The sequence below is a fragment of the Oncorhynchus mykiss genome, chromosome 16 (genome assembly GCF_013265735.2).
Source record: "Oncorhynchus mykiss isolate Arlee chromosome 16, USDA_OmykA_1.1, whole genome shotgun sequence".
Taxonomy (NCBI): domain Eukaryota; kingdom Metazoa; phylum Chordata; class Actinopteri; order Salmoniformes; family Salmonidae; genus Oncorhynchus; species Oncorhynchus mykiss.
The window spans coordinates 22,145,504-22,162,882 of NC_048580.1; positions in this window are offsets into that span (position 1 = coordinate 22,145,504).

The window sequence follows — 17,379 nt, forward strand, 5'->3', positions numbered from 1 at the left end:
TTGCTGCTTTTCCAAGGGCTGGTAGACTGGCTAGACTTGGACTCGTGCTCAGTCCTTCTCCACCTCCATAGGGGTGACAAATGACGTGCTGAAACCTCGCTCAGCCATAGGGGAAGTACTTGCCTGACATGACATCTCAGACACGCGCCAGTGGACCCTGGTTGGCCTCTCTGGCTACCGGCGGGCCAGCCGGCCAATCCCCTGACTGAAAACAGAGCCAGAGGCTGGGCTGAAGGCGTGGGCCCAGGGAGCACTGCTCTCACTCTCACAGGGAGACTGGGGGTCCATCAAAAACATCCCCATAAAGTACAGTACCCAAAATATACTGAACAAAAATACAAACTCAACATGTAAAGTGTTGGTCCCATTTTTCATGAGCTGAAATAAAAGATCCCAGAAATGTTTCATATGCATAAAAAGCTCATTTCTCTCAAATGTTTTGCACAAATTTGTTTACATCCCTGTTAGTGAGAATTTCTCCTTTGCCAAGATAATCCATCCACCTGGACAGGTGTGGCATGTCAAGAAGCTGATTTAATCAGCATAATCATTACACAGGTGCACCTTGTGCTGGGGACAATAAAAGACCACTCTAAACTATGCAGTTTTGTCACACAACACAATGCCACAGATGGCTCAAGTTTTGAGGGAGCGTGCAATTGGCATGCTGACTGCAGGAATGTCCACCAGAGCTTTTGCCAGATAATTTAATGTTAAATTTCTTTACCATAAACTGCCTCCAACGTCGTTTTAAAGACTGACAACCGCAGACCAAGTGTAACCACACCTGCCCAGGACCTCCACATCCGGCTTCTTCACCTGCGGGATCGTCTAAGGAGGGGGAGGGGTGGCTCTGAGGAGTATTTCGGTCTGTAAAAAAACCTTTTGTGGGGAAAAACACATGATTGGCTGGGCCTGGCTCCCCAGTGGGTGGGCCTACTGTATGCCATTCCAGGCCCACCTATGGATGCGCCCCTGCCCAGTCATGTGAAATCTATAGATTAGGATCCAAGGAATTTATTTCAATTGACTTCCTTCTATGAAGTGTAACTCAGTTAAATCTTTGAAATGGCTGCATGTTGCGTTTATATTTTTGTTCAGTGTATTGATTGATCTTTTTTTTCTTTCCAGAAACTGTTTTCTATTTAGACATTCACCAGACGCAACCCTTATTAATAGAAATTGTAATATATGCTTAGTCTATGGCTTATTAACTGTTAAGTACTAGTGAATAAGCATTGAATAACAGGTTATCCTATATCCATCACTAATATCATTACAGACTCCAGCCATTTCAATCCTACATCATCTCTCAGCTCTGACATGGCTTCTTGAGGCCGGACCTTTGGGATACTTAATCGCAGCCCATGATTGGTCGAGGACTAAAACCCCCAATAGCCCCCAATAGCTCCCGGAGTCCAAACCGCTGCCCTCGACAGCGATGTGTTGACAAGACCCCCATCAGGGCCATTCACCTGGCTTACTTTGGCAAACACTCCCGCAACATGATTAAAAATAGGGCCGTTACTCTTTTCCCCTCAATTTAATAATGTTAAGAGTAGGGGAGTCATTATGATTTGGGGAGCTCAACCCTGTGTGGGGGTTGGTTAAATGGAGAGTTATGGAGGTGCTAGAAAAACACAGGATTTTTTATTTTCCTTTCCGTTAATGATGCCATGTTGGTTGGGAGGATGTATGTGCGTTCGAACATTTCCCAGGTTTACCTTGGCTGTTTGATTCTGTTCAGAGATTGAACCCAGGGTCATATTCAGTAGGCACGAAAAATTAGAAAGCAGTCCAAAAGCGAGTGAAACTGGGATGTACTATCTGAACATGTCCAATAATAAATGTTTGTTTTAGTTTTCCATTGCAAAGCATTTTGAAACAGTGTGACATTATGAACACGACCCAGGCACAACCTGGCACTAACACTTTGGCTATGACGACTTCATTGACAGGTAGAACCTTCGCTTGATTCTTCTTAAAATGTATCTTTGGCGATCTTGGGCTGTAAAGCATTTAAAGAGACACCGAACATTGGCACGTGTGTTTTTCTGTTGCTCATTAAAAAAACATGATTTCAGTCTGGAGGTGTGTTTCCCGACCAATTCCGCATTTGGTTACTGTTTGTCCCCCATAAGACACTGTAGATGCCTATTTCACTTCCTCAAAATCCCCAGAATTAATCTGAGAAATCTGTAATAAATATTGATGTTTTGGCCGGGGATGTTTTTTTCTTTGTGCCATTTTACATCTAACTAAGGTGTTTGGTGCAGTATTTCTCAATTTGACATCTAACTAAGGTGTTTGGTGCAGTATTTCTCAATTTTACATCTAACTAAGGTGTTTGGTGCAGTATTTCTCAATTTTACATCTAACTAAGGTGTTTGGTGCAGTATTTCTCAATTTTACATCTAACTAAGGTGTTTGGTGCAGTATTTCTCAATTTGACATCTAACTAAGGTGTTTGGTGCAGTATTTCTCAATTTGACATCTAACTAAGGTGTTTGGTGCAGTATTTCTCAATTTGACATCTAACTAAGGTGTTTGGTGCAGTATTTCTCAATTTGACATCTAACTAAGGTGTTTGGTGCAGTATTTCTCAATTTGACATCTAACTAAGGTGTTTGGTGCAGTATTTCTCAATTTGACATCTAACTAAGGTGTTTGGTGCAGTATTTCTCAATTTGACATCTAACTAAGGTGTTTGGTGCAGTATTTCTCAATTTGACATCTAACTAAGGTGTTTGGTGCAGTATTTCTCAAGTCTTTTTTTATAAAGTGTTGTGTTATGTAAACAGTCAAAAACTGTAATATCCTATGTTTCACTGAATCGTGGCTGAATGACGGCATGGATATTCAGCTAGCGGGATATACGCTGCACCGGCAGGATAGAACACCACCACAAACATATGCTGGCACTACGACCGCACTCAGTCAGCTGTATAAGGAAATAAGCAAACAGGACCCCACTCACCCAGAGGCGGCGCTCCTAGTGGCCGGAGACTTTAATGCAGGAAACTTAAATCAGTTCTTCCAAATCTCTGTCAACATGTTAAATGTGCAACCAGAGGGAAAAAAATTCTAGATCACCTGTACTCCACACACAGAGACGCGTACAAAGCTCTCCCTTGCCCTCCAATTGGTAAATCCGACCACAACTCTATCCTCTTGATTCCTGCTTACAAGCGAAAATTAAAGCAGGAAGCACCAGTGACTCGGTCTATAAAAAAGTGATCAGACGAAGCAGATGCTAAACTACAGGACTGTTTTGCTATCACAGACTGGAACATGTTCCGGGATTATTCCGATGACATTGAGGAATACACCACATCAGTCACTGGCATTATTAATAAGTGCATCAAGGACGTCGTCCCCACAGTGACTGTACGTACATACCCCAACCAGAAGCCATGGATTACAGGCAACATTCGCACTGAGCTAAAGAGTAGAGCTGCCGCTGGTGCGGGACTCTAACCCGGAAAGTTACAAGAAATCCCACTATGCCCTGCGACGAACCATCAAACAGGCAAAGCGTCAATACAGGGCTAAGATTGAATCATACTACACTGGCTCCGACGCTCGTCGGATGTGGCAGGGCTTGCAAACTATTACAGACTACAAAGGGAAGCACAGCCGCAAGCTGCCAGTGACACGAGCCTACTAGACGAGCTAAATCACTTCTATGCTCGCTTTGAGGCAAGCAACACTGAGGCATGAACAAGAGCATCAGATGTTCAGGACGACTGTGTGATCACGCTGTCCGTAGCCGACGTGAGTAAGACCTTTAAACAGGTTAACATACACAAGGCTGCGGGGCTAGACGGATTACCAGGACGTGTGCTCCGGGCATGTGCTGACCAACTGGCAGGTGTCTTCACTGACATTTTCAACATGTCCCTGATTGAGTCTGTAATACCAACATGTTTCAAGCAGACCACCATAGTCCCTGTGCCCAAGAACACAAAGGCAACCTGCCTAAATGACTACAGACCTGTAGCACTCACGTCCGTAGCCATGAAGTGCTTTGAAAGGCTGGTCATGGCTCACATCAACACCATTATCCCAGAAAGCCTAAACCCACTCCAATTTGCATACCGCCCAAACAGATCCACAGATGATGCAATCTCTATTGCATTCCACACTGCCCTTTCCCACCTGGACAAAAGGAACACCTATGTGAGAATGCTAGTCATTGATTACAGCTCAGCATTCAACACCACAGTACCCTCAAACTCATCACCAAGCTAAGGAACCTGGGACTAAACACCTCCCTCTGCAATTGGATCCTGGACTTCCTGATGGGCCGCCCCCAGGTGGTGAGGGTAGGTAGCTCCCCAGGGGTGTGTGCTCAGTCCCCTCCTGTACTCCCTGTTCACCGACGACTGCATGGCCAGGCACGACTCCAACACCATCATTAAGTTTGCAGACGACACAACAGTGGTAGGCCTGATCAACGACGAGACAGCCTATAGGGAGGAGGTGAGAGACCTGGCCGGGTGGTGCCAGAAGATTGAGATTATTGTGGACTACAGGAAAAGGAGCACCGAGCACACCCCTATTCTCATCAACAGGGCTGTAGTGGAGCAGGTTGAGAGCTTCAAGTTCCTTGGTGTCCACATCAACAACAAACTAGAATGGTCCAAACACACCAAGACAGTCGTGAAGAGGGCACGACAAAGCCTATTCCCCCTCAAGAAACTAAAAAGATTTGGCATGGGTCCTGAGATCCTCAAAAGGTTCTACAACTGCAACATCAAGAGCATCCAGGTTTCGTTTTAGGACCACTATTTTTTTCACTATATATTTTACCTCTTGGGGATGTCATTCGAAAACATAATGTTAACTTTCACTGCTATGCGGATGACACACAGCTGTACATTTCAATGAAACATGGTGAAGCCCCAAAATTGCCCTCGCTAGAAGCATGTGCTTCAGACATAAGGAAGTGGATGGCTGCAAACGTTCTACTTTTAAACTTGGACAAAACAGAGATGCTTGTTCTAGGTCCCAAGAAACAAAGAAATCTTCTTTTGAATCTGACAATTAATCTTAATGGTTGTACAGTCATCTCAAATAAAACTGTGAAGGACCTCGGCGTTACTCTGGACCCTGATCTCTCTTTTGAAGAACATATCAAGACTGTTTCAAGGACAGCTTTTTTCCATCTACGTAACATTGCAAAAATCTGAAACTTTCTGTCCAAAAATGATGCAGAAAAATTAATCCATGCTTTTGTCACTTCTAGGTTAGACTACTGCAATGCTCTACTTTCCGGCTACCCGGATAAAGCACTAAATAAACTTCAGTTAGTGCTAAATAAGGCTGCTAGAATCCTGACTAGAACCAAATATTTGATCATATTACTCCAGTGCTAGCCTCCCTACACTGGCTTCCTGTCAAGGCAAGGGCTGATTTCAAGGTTTTACTGCTAACCTACAAAGCATTACATGGGCTTGCTCCTACCTATCTCTCTGATTTGGTCCTGCCGTACATACCTTCACGTACGCTACGGTCACAAGACGCAGGCCTCCTAATTGTCCCTAGAATTTCTAAGCAAACAGCTGGAGGCAGGGCTTTCTCCTATAGTGCTCCATTTTTATGGAATGGTCTGCCTACCCATGTGAGAGACGCAAACTCGGTCTCAACCTTTAAGTCTTTACTGAAGACTCATCTCTTCAGTGGGTCATATGATTGAGTGTAGTCTGGCCCAGGAGTGTGAAGGTGAACGGAAAGGCTCTGGAGCAACGAACCACCCTTGCTGTCTCTGCCTGGCCGGTTCCCCTCTTTCCACTGGGATTCTCTGCCTCTAACCCTATTACAGGGGCTGAGTCACTGGCTGCGTCACTTGAGTGGGTTGAGTCACTGATGTGATCTTCCTGTCTGGGTTGACGCCCCCCCTTGGGTTGTGCCGTGGCGGAGATCTTTGTGGGCTATACTCGGCCTTGTCTCAGGATGGTAAGTTGGTGGTTGAAGATATCCCTCTAGTGGTGTGGAGGCTGTGCTTTGGCAAAGTGGGTGGGGTTATATCCTTCCTGTTTGGCCCTGTCCGGGGGTGTCATCGGATGGGGCCACAGTGTCTCCTGACCCCTCCTGTCTCAGCCTCCGGTATTTCTGCTGCAGTAGTTTATGTGTCGGGGGGCTAGGGTCAGTTTGTTATATCTGGAGTACTTCTCCTGTCCTATCCGGTGTCTTGTGTGAATTTAAACATGCTCTCTCTAATTCTCTATTTCTCTCTTTCTTTCTCTCTCTCGGAGGACCTGAGCCCTAGGACCATGCCTTAGGACTACCTGACATGATGACTCCTTGCTGTCCCCAGTCCACCTGGCCGTGCTGCTGCTCCAGTTTCAACTGTTCTGCCTGTGATTATTATTATTTGACCATGCTGGTCATTTATGAACATTTGAACATCTTGGCCATGTTCTGTTATAATCTCCACCCGGCACAGCCAGAAGAGGACTGGCCACCCCACATAGCCTGGTTCCTCTCTAGGTTTCTTCCTAGGTTTAGGCCTTTCTAGGGAGCCACCGTGCTTCTACACCTGCATTGCTTGCTGTTTGGGGTTTTAGGCTGGGTTTCTGTACAGCACTTTGAGATATCAGCTGATGTACAAAGGGCTATATAAATACATTTGATTTGATTTGATTTGATCCTGACTTATTGCATCACTGCCTGGTACAGCAATTGCCTGGCCTCTGACCGCAAGGCACTACAGAGGGTAGTGCGTAGGGCCCAGTACATCACTGGGGCAAAGTTCTCTCTACTACTGCATGGCAAGCGGTACTGGAGGGCCAAGTCTAAAACAAAAAGGCTTCTCAACCGTTCTTACCCCCAAGCCATAAGACTCCTGAACAGGTAACCAAATGGCGACCCGGACTATTTGCATTCTGTGCCCCCCCCAACCCCTCTTTTACGCTGCTGCTACTCTCTGTATATCATATATGCATAGTCACTTTAACTATACATTCATGTACATACTACCTCAATTGGCCAGACCAACCAGTGCTCCCGCACATTGGCTACCTGGCTATCTGCATTATGTCCCGCCACCCACCACCCGCCAACCCCTCTTTTTACGCTACTGCTACTCTCTGTTCATCATATATTGTCATAGTCACTTTAACCATACCTACATGTACATACTACCTCAATAAGCCTGACTAACCGGTGTCTGTATATAGCCTTGCTACTGTTATTTTCAAATGTCTTTTTACTGTTGTTTTATTTCTTAGCTTACCTACACACACACACACACACACACATACCTTTTATTCGCAGTATTGATTAGAACCTGTAAGTAAGCATTTCACTGTAAGGTCTACACCTGACAAATAAACTTTGATTTGATTTGAGCTGCTGTCCACTGTCTCTGCTATTGGATAGAGCACGATCACCGCAGTTGTTCACCCCATGTTAGTGGGCAAATGGACGTTGTCAAATCAAAACCCCAACCTTCCTTTACCTGGTGTGACGCACAGATGTTCCAAACTCCGTTTTAGATGAGACAAAAACTATTCTATTTACACTTTGTAGTCAATTTTGACACTAGAATAACTGTTTCTGTTCCTGACTATCACTGCCACATAGACAGTCCCCCTTTAAGGCAGTCCCCCTTTAAGTGAGAAACAGTGAACACACTCCTACGCCATGTTGGAAGACCACCTTAGTGTTCCATGTTGGAAGACCACCTTAGTGTTCCATGTTGGAAGACCACCTTAGTGTTCCATGTTGGAAGACCACCTTAGTGTTCCATGTTGGAAGACCACCTTGCTGTTCCATGTTGGAAGACCACCTTAGTGTTCCTTGTTGGAAGACCACCTTAGTGTTCCATGTTGGAAGACCACCTTAGTGTTCCATGTTGGAAGACCACCTTGCTGTTCCATGTTGGAAGACCACCTTAGTGTTCCATGTTGGAAGACCACCTTGCTGTTCCATGTTGTAAGACCACCTTAGTGTTCCATGTTGGAAGACCACCTTGCTGTTCCATGTTGTAAGACCACCTTAGTGTTCCATGTTGGAAGACCACCTTGCTGTTCCATGTTGTAAGACCACCTTACTGTTCGCCAGGTTAGGAGGTGGGCTAGAGGAGAGAGGGGTTTCCTGGGAAAAACCCACGTTAAGTGGGTGACTGCATGGTGAGGCCAGACACTCTGGTGAGGGAGAGGGTTGCTGCTTCTTAGAGGGGGGAACGGTGCTAGGCGGATTCATGCCAAATCTCCGCCTGCTCTCACAGACACACACACACACACACACACACACACACACTGCTAGGGGGGGTTAACCGATCACGCTTTCATAACCTGCCAAACCAGCTTCATTGGGCTTAAATGGGACCTCATTACCACTCGGCTTCAAAGCCAAACAATGGTCTTTTTCAGCATGGTGCCTGTGTGTGTTTCACTTATACCTTCACTCTTTTTCATTCTATTTTTCAGTCTCCCACTTTCTCTTCCCCTTTTCCTCTACCCCCTCGCTCTCTCGCCTTTTTTCTTCTCCCTATCTTCCTTCTCCTTCTCTCAGTGTCCTTGGGGTGTGTGTGTGTGTCCAAGTGTGCGTGCGTTCTTGCACTCGTGTATTTGTGTGCGTTAGCAGCATACATACATGCATGTATGTATTCAAGTGTATTTGTGGGTCATGTAATAATATAGACCCCTGGAAACCGCAAAAATGTGGAGAGAAGTCCGTACGGACCCAAGTCATAAATATGCAGTGTCTCCTCCCTCTCTATCACTCTCTCTTTCTCTCTCATGGTCCACGTCTCTTCCTTTCTTCCCTGAGTAAAAGCAGCTGCTGTCCACTCAAGACACCCTTGTTCTCTCTGCAACTGACAAGATGCATGACGGTGACCACACCTCTGTTCACACATCTGTCCTCCTTCAATTTTCCATCTTTCCATTTCAGAAACCTTGAAAAATGTTCTATGCATTTTTTCTCTCTCTCAGAGGCATCCCTACAAACCCTGTCATTCCACCCAGCGAACCAACGCAATCCTCACGGGCCTGCGAGCCATACTAATAATGTCATCGCTCTTCGACAGTTTTCCCTACCCAACCGAACAATGTCTGTCGCATTAAGGTGACTCTGGGTACATAACTCAAGTCTGTGTTCCTTTGTTGGGCCTCTTTTAATAGTGAAACAAATGTTATTGAGCTATTGAGTGAGTGAAAGTGAGGAGAAATGTGAGTAATTTAAAACCGGTGTGGTCCTATGAGGGTTTTGATAAGCGCATTGTATACCAGAGGCTAGCTCTGTCCTAATCCTGTCCTCAGCTTTGTGTTTGATTGGGTACTGTTGAAAATGGGGATGAGTCTGCCTCTTCAAAGCCTGTAACATTAGAGGTTTGTGTGTGTGTGTGTGTGTGTGTGTGTGTGTGTGTGTGTGTGTGTGTGTGTGTGTGTGTGTGTGTGTGTGTGTGTGTGTGTGTGTGTGTGTGTGTGTGTGTGTGTGTGTGTGTGTGTGTGTGTGTGTGTATGTGTGTGTGCGCTTGCATGCCTGTGGTTTTTCAGACTGGTTGACTTGTGCTGGTCATATTTCTATTACTTGACCCATTACAGCCTATCCAGAACTGTGATCCACAAATTGCTCTAGTTAGAGAATTCTCAACTTGGCTTGGAGAAAATGTGCAATTACTGGTCTTCCATGTTTGGTACGTGCGGGCACACTTCTACCTCTCCTGATATTAATCCCTCTAACACTTTTGGGTGTTTGCTTTGGCAGAGAGCAGTCACCCAGGGTTGAGAGCTTAAGCGGCCATCTTGTTTTGGGTAAAGATTTGGGTCCGGATCAGAGAGTGGACCTGGCTTCGTTTCTACCAGCCTCTGGATAGAGAGAGGCACAAACAAAGCCAAACAGACTGCACTCACTCACACTCTCTAAAAACATAAGGTGGTTTGGACCAGAAGAGAGAAGGAGAGAGAAAAAGAGAAATAATCGATCTGTGACTTTTTCCGCTGTGAAGCTGACCGTCAGATGAGGTGCCAAGGGTTAAAAGTGACTTGGAACTTCAGAAAATGAAATACGGAGGAAACCCAAAAACAAAGGATGGAAAAACGTAACACAGCTTTAGATAATATGTTAGCTTCAACTCCGGAATCCATGTTTTATTCAAATACTTGAAATATCATGAAAGACAAAATGGTGGACTACAAGAATAAACAATACCACTTGGAGGAGGTTGATTTTGTGTTGGATGGATTGGAAGTGTTGCTAGTTGGCCTTCTTTGGGAGCCAGGACATTTAGATGCGTATGTGTAATTTAACAGTGAATAACTAGACGTGGTCATCTCACAGACATTTCTAACTAAATCTGACTCACTTTAGAACTGATAGTGGGAGTGAATCATTTATTCTCTCATCTGCGGGACATCTTCTATCTGACCAACATCTTGGCAACATCTAGAGCGATGTTCAAGTGCGTGCGTGTTTCTCTGCTCTCAAGGACAGCATGGTGTTCCATATAGAAGAGCCAGAGATGAATTGTGTTGACAATACCTCTTTTGCCTGATGACTGCACGGGAAAGGAATCCAACTCTAAAGTGGTGCCTCATCTCATCTTAGATCAGAACCATGCAGTTGAGTTAGGCTAAAAACATTTCTGTCCAATTCCCAACATTGTGCCGAACATCTCCTTCAGTGCTCAAATGCACTATATCTCTGTCATCTAACGTTTCTAATCAATTCGTCGTGTCTGACTTGACTCTTTGACTCTTTCGGTTCCAAGTCAAACAAAATCACTCTAAGCAACTCACTTTCCATCTCTCTCTGTCTGTCTGTCTGTCTGTCTGTCTGTCTGTCTGTCTGTCTGTCTGTCTGTCTGTCTTTCTCTCTCTCTCTCTCTCTCTCTCTCTCCATCTCTCTCTCTGTCTGGCTGTCTTTCTTTCTCTCTCTCTCTTTCCCCCTCTCTCCCTCTCTCTCTCTATTTCTGTCTGTCTTTCTTTCTCTCTCTCTCTTTCCCCCTCTCTCCCTCTCTCTCTGTTTCTCTCTGTCTTTCTTTCTCTCTCCCCCTCTCTCTCTCTCTATCTCTCTCTCTTGCTCTCTCTTAAACTATTCACCCCCTACTTATAATAAAAACATTGACTTAAGTGCTTCCTCTGTTTTTATCCCTCCTTGACTGTTCTATGCTATTGTAAAGAACATCACATTGCTTGCTTAGTGAGTACCACTTTCTCCTGATTCAGTTCATATCGAGGCTCGAACCCAGGAACACTTCATGCTGAGGAATGAGTGACCCAGATTTCCATCCGCTACATTCACCCCCCCCCAGATCTGGGTCAGGGCACCATTGATAAGGACATCACACCACTTCCTACTAATTCAGCTCATACAGAGGTTCAAACCCACGACCTCTGCCTCACAAACACACATGATCGCAGCTGCTGAAGCATCTTACCCAGTCGCGTCCCCTGAAAAGCTAACTATTCAGCAGCGCAAGTGTAGACACTTCAGGCTGAGGAGTGAGTTTCACAGATCTCCATCTGCTACACTATGCTGTGCTATTCTATGCTATGCTTTGCTATGCTGGTCCATGCATCAGGCCCATCTGTTGGCGTTTACCGGCAGCTCTCCCGCCCCCGAACTGATCTCCGGTCCACATTAACCAGGCTAATTTGTCTGCCAAAGCCCACTCTGATTGCTACCATGTGATGTCCTGTGAAAGGTGAGGGATGCCTACATATCTGTAGAGTAAAAGAGGGCTAGAAAGAAAGGTGGAGAGAATAAGAAAAAAGACAGATGACATGAAAGAAAAAGGAGAAAGAGATAGAGGCAGAGAGAGACAGAGACTCATAAAAGAGCGTAGAACATGACCTGTGCCGTTTCAGGTTCCTTGTTTAAGGGACTGAGCTTAATCTCCCAGATACAGCTGAGACAGAGAGATGAGAGCAGACTGATATCTCATCTGGCGCTCCTCTGAGACCATCTCGGTCACGTGTCTGTCTGTCTGGGAGTCTAGAAGCAGGCTGGGATCATGGACGACCACACAGATGGGAACAATACACTATCTCTGACTTCAAGCCTCTGAGATACCCAAATCCCCAGATTCCCAGTCCCTCTATCCTTTAACAAGTCAAAGACCAGGAGACTCTCCCATACAGTGCGCACCACAGGGGAGGATCCGGATGATGAGCTTTGTCCATGCGACATGCGGGCGGGCGGGGGGGGGGGGCTCATGCGGATGGAGGCCCGCATGAATAAAGAAGCTCAGGGGGGTAGTTCCTTCTTCGTGGAGGAATCCTATGATGTGTGCTGCACTCTACTCAGTAGAGCCTCTCTTCCTGTGAAACACTGTACGGACTCGCCCCGAAAAAAAACAGGAAGATGCGGAAGATACCCTTAGGCACACAGACCTAGGATCAGCTTACCCTCCCTAAATCTTAACCTAAACCATAGGGTTAGAAAATGGCTGAACTGTCCTGAGATCAGTGGCTAAGGGCAACTTCCTCTCTCGTCCCTTCACCACCATAGGAAGACCACTGCATTCAGTCAGAGCTCCACGTCCAAGCAGTAAGACCCACACCAACCCAAACCGCTTGGGGCTGAACAGCAGACATGACTTGGCTTGGGCCCTGTTGCTCCAGGCCTGTCCGTTTATCCAGCCCTATACCACTATAGTATACCCAGGGTCCCATCATTACTAATGAGAGCTGCCGCCCCATTACTCGTCCACCGATGCCAAGATCGGACATGGGACTGTGGTACACAAATATGCCGATGTAATGTTTAAAACAGCCAGTTCGCATGTCCAGGTAGTGAGAGTACTGTAAGTCAACCGAAAGTGAGTCAAAACAGAAGTACTAGGGAAGAGGAAGTCAAAATCGACATCAAATATATCTCGCACTGACAGTGACAACAAACACATTCAGTCCTGGATTTATGAACGCAATAATTAATCAAAATAATCAATGGTGGACCAGATGCAGGCCTGATGAGAGTGAGAGAGGAACATTTTTAAAGGGAATAATTCCCTGGGGGACCAGAAGCATGCCCCCTTTTCAACAGAGGAAGTCCTGGACAACTGTGGGCCTTGTGTGTGCCAGGGAAAGCAGGAGTCAGGCTCTAGGTTCAACAACACGGGCACCTGTGAAAATACAGACGGCGCACCAACGTATCAAACCAAATAAACCCACCTTGGCGCGGAGCGAGGGGGCGCACTTTGATGACAGATGCCACTCGCTGGTCGCGCCCGAGGCCAATAAACCAGGATATACAGCCCTGGCAGGATGGGAGGTGGCGAGTGCTAGCAATGCTAATGCTAGTTTTTTTTTTCACACTGTAGCGTCCGAGCGTTCCGTCTCTCCACACACAGATGCTACATTTAGGCTAATGCTAGTTGTAGCTTAGCTGATTCACATGTCACCATTAACAAAGCTCTTCTCACACCGCTAACACGACCGGTCAGTCATTCGTCATTTAACCACAACTTAGTGTGAATGATAGCATTGATTTAAGCTAACATTGACTTCGTGACATAATAGCTCATTTGTTTAAGGGTGGTTTGCAGACTGTTGTATCTTGTGTACAGTATGTAATTTCCAGCAGCTGGAGCATGGTGGACACACTGTCCGACACGCTGCAGTGGAATAGCGGAAAGCCTGTTTCCTCCTCCTCCCCTTCCCTTTTCCTCTTTTCCTCCCTGTTTGGCTTGTGTCTCCTTCAGGCCAGGCCACATTAAGGGCCGCGGCTTTAGATTCTACAACCCTTAGGCCCAGAGCACAGAGGAAGGAAGGCCTCAGGTTTAGCTTGGCACCCCAAGCCTCCAACCGCCACACCAAGACGTCGCCAGCTGTGCCAGCTGCGACCGCCAGCTGCTCGAAACCAGAGGCCAAGCCAGACTGGCAGCCTGAACGTCCTTGGCGCGGCCCGTGCCCTTTTCCCTCTCTCCCATTGAGTGGCCATAATGAGAAATTCCTGCAGGCTAAAAGGTTGATGAGTTTTGGACCGGTGCGCTGTGCCGGTAAATCGTTACTTTTGAGGACCTAAAGCGCAGGGAAAACAGGTACCTCATTGTGAAAACACGCGCGACTGGTCGAACGATCAATACCCAGAGACCTCGGCGCGGCCAGCCCTCGTAACCAGACTTTTAAAGCTTTTCCTCTTTTTAATGCTGAGGTTTGGGCCCAGTGCTCGGGAAGTTTGATCCTACTTTATTCCACACCAGCACATTGTTTCCATAATAACTTAATGAATCTGCTAAGGTTTCTTTTGCACGTCGGAAGCAAAGCTCGACTTAGGTAATGAATGGGGGTTGTGGGTTTTTGTTGTGAGTTTTGTTACGGCGTACTGGGGATCGATGACACTAGCTTCACTAATCATTGCTAGTTATTCTCATTACACGAAGCGATTAGCTAGTTTGGGGTGCTTTCATTCGGCTTGGGTTCTGTTAGAGTCTGCTGAGCCGGTGAACAAGGGGGCAGTTCCCCCGAGTCACTTACAACCGCAATGGATTCTTCAGCCTAAACTATTTGCTTTGATGTGTCTGGCCAGATGACCCGTGGACTTCACACATTGGAGGACAAAAAACCCAGAAATGATAAAAATGCAGGCACAAAAAAAAAAAATCCACACAATACAACACAAATAATATTCCTATCTGAGCCATGGGACTGTCAGTAAGAAGCAATCAAGTGAATCTGTGAATGGCCGCCCCAGCAGAGCACAGCACACCTGTACCGGCTATTCCAGACTCAGGGAGGGGGGGCTCTTCTCGCCCAGGTGCCTGAGGGAGAGGGTGTGAGGAGAAGTCTTTGTATCATCAAAGAGGGAGAAAGAGAGAGAGAAGGACAGAAATAAGGAAAGAAAAAAGAAAGAAAGAAAGAAAGACAGAAAGAGAGAAAGAAAGAGAGATAGAAAGAGAGAAGGACAGAAAGAGAGAAAGAAAGAAAGACAGAAAGAGAAAAAGAAAGAAAGAGAGAGAGAAAGAGAGAAGGACAGAAAGAGAGAAAGAAAGAAAGAAAGAAAGAAAGCACCACAGATTATTCTTCAGAATAAGGAGAATTTGATGGCTTGGGAGTGTTTACATGTGCTACTTCAGAATGCCAGCATGCCAGTGTTATGGGCTGGTACCTTAAGGTTCTCGGTGACACTTGCCTTGAGGTTAGGACACCTACTTCATGGTAACATACTCATACCCCGTCTCAGATGTTTATATATCCCATTGACGCAAGAAAGTCACTTGTCACAGAGATGAGGCAGTCTTATAGGTCATCAAAATCACTCCAACCTTCACTGGTATACTATACCAATATGAAGAAACACTTAACTTTGCCATTCAATCTCTATCCAGTCGCCATCTTGCCAAAAGACCTCTACAAATGATGGTTACCTTAGGAGGTCAATCTCCCAATCACCCCCAGCCCTCCTGGCCTGGCTCAGGCATTAGGAATGTGTGCCATGGTGCCGTGAAGAAGTTATGTTTATTGTTTCAGGAGAGAGGTGAAGAGAGGGGAGATGTGTATGTGTGTGTGTGTGAGTGTGAGTGTGAGTGTGAGTGTGTGTGTGTGTGTGTGTGTGTGTGTGTGTGTGTGTGTGTGTGTGTGTGTGTGTGTGTGTGTGTGTGTGTGTGTGTGTGTGTGTGTGTGTGTGTGTGTGTGTGTGTGTGTGTGTAATAACAACCAGGTGAGAAGAGCTTCGTAAGCCCCGTGGAATGTGACTGATTCTTAAAAACAAGGGATTAGAAAGGTGGAAAAGAGAGAGAAAGAGGAGAAAGAGATTGAAATGCATTGTTGTTTACTCGCTTTTTTTAAAGGTCACAACTGTACTTCACCTCTTGAGAATGATCGTTGCACGCAAAAACAGATCTACTGAACTGAGGGCCGTGCTCAACTTCGCTCTCAGCCTATCAGATCTGTCCTCTGCCTCTGTGAACAGACTGTGTTTCTCTGGCCTAGTAGTCTGTCTTTTCATCTAAACTAGGACCTCTTCTACCCTCCTGATCTGTCTTACACTGGGGTCAGGTGAGTCTGCCGAACTAAAATCAGCGAAAGGACACATTTCAGACTTCCCCAAAGACCTATTAGTTTGCGGTGCGGACACAGGAGTATACAGTAGTATTACACTGAGGGTGGGGTAGAACAGGCCGATGGCAAGGGGAAGGTGTTGAGCTACAACGCGGCTAACGCCAGGGCTACAATAACCCCAGTGGTTAGCACCTTTCATCGGTTGCTAGGAAAACCTACAGCGTGTCGGGTGGGAGGCGGAGGCACATGGGATTTAATTCAAGAATGATTTAGCAACAGCATTTGAATAGACTTCTGATTCAACTGCTATGATTACATTGTGTTTTTATCTCAAACTCTGCTGCTTCTTGTATTGTAAATTTGCAGTTCTCAAAGAATGAATGGTATGACTATTACATGCAGGCATTTATCATTCAGAGTAGGCCCTTTGGCTACATTATTAATCAGCAGTCGTTTATCTCTTACCTTATCTACTAGCAATGAGTGTGCATTTATTGCAAATCAAGAAAAGAATCACTTTCCTCCACCCTTATTCCTGTCTTTTAATGACCCGTTATTATTTTACTCCATTACATCCCGTTGCCAATAACACAAATCAGTGTGACATCTCAGGGGCCCAAAACAAACGTGGATTCCAACCATTTCCCCATCAACTGTTCCTGCTAGTGTATACTCTTGCCATTATGGATGTGTATTGCTAATGTCCCGAAAACAAGAGATTAGCCAAGTATAATCACATGCCTTTGTCGGCAGACTATTTTTGACATTTCTTCTCGGCGTAATGCATGCGTTCTCTCATTTTTCTCATCGTCTTTAACTGCCGACACATGCTTTCAATTACGGGGCCATCTGGTTCTCCGCCGACGGACCCAAAAAGATGGAAAGTTACAAGAGCGTGCACACCCACGGTTTTATACCTGAGAGGTAACCTCTCCCTGAGGAGGACAGACATTTGATGGAGCCTGGGACTCCAGAGAGAGAGCGCGAGAGACTTGAAGGGAAGGAGAGAGAGAGACAGAGAGAGAGGTGGAGAGAAGGAGTGGGAGAGAAATAGAGGGATAGTGAGAGGGAGATGGAAAGTGATTCGCTTGGAGTGATTTTGTTTGACTTGGAACGGTTAGACACCATTACGAAACTTTAGATGACAGAGACGATGAATTTGAGTACTAAAAACGTTATATGTCCTGCACAGGAACATACTTCTTGTGCCTCATGCAACAGAAACAGTTTCGTAAAAAAAAAATTTAGCATCACCTCAAATATAACATTACCATTGATTACATTATTATTGGTCTGCGATATCTTCAATCAATTGACGTTTGAGTTGGACACCTAACGACACCATTATAAATCCTCAGTACCTAGCTCAACAACCTTCTCACCTCACCCTTTGTACAGTCCCTTCCCGGCTAACAACAAACATTCC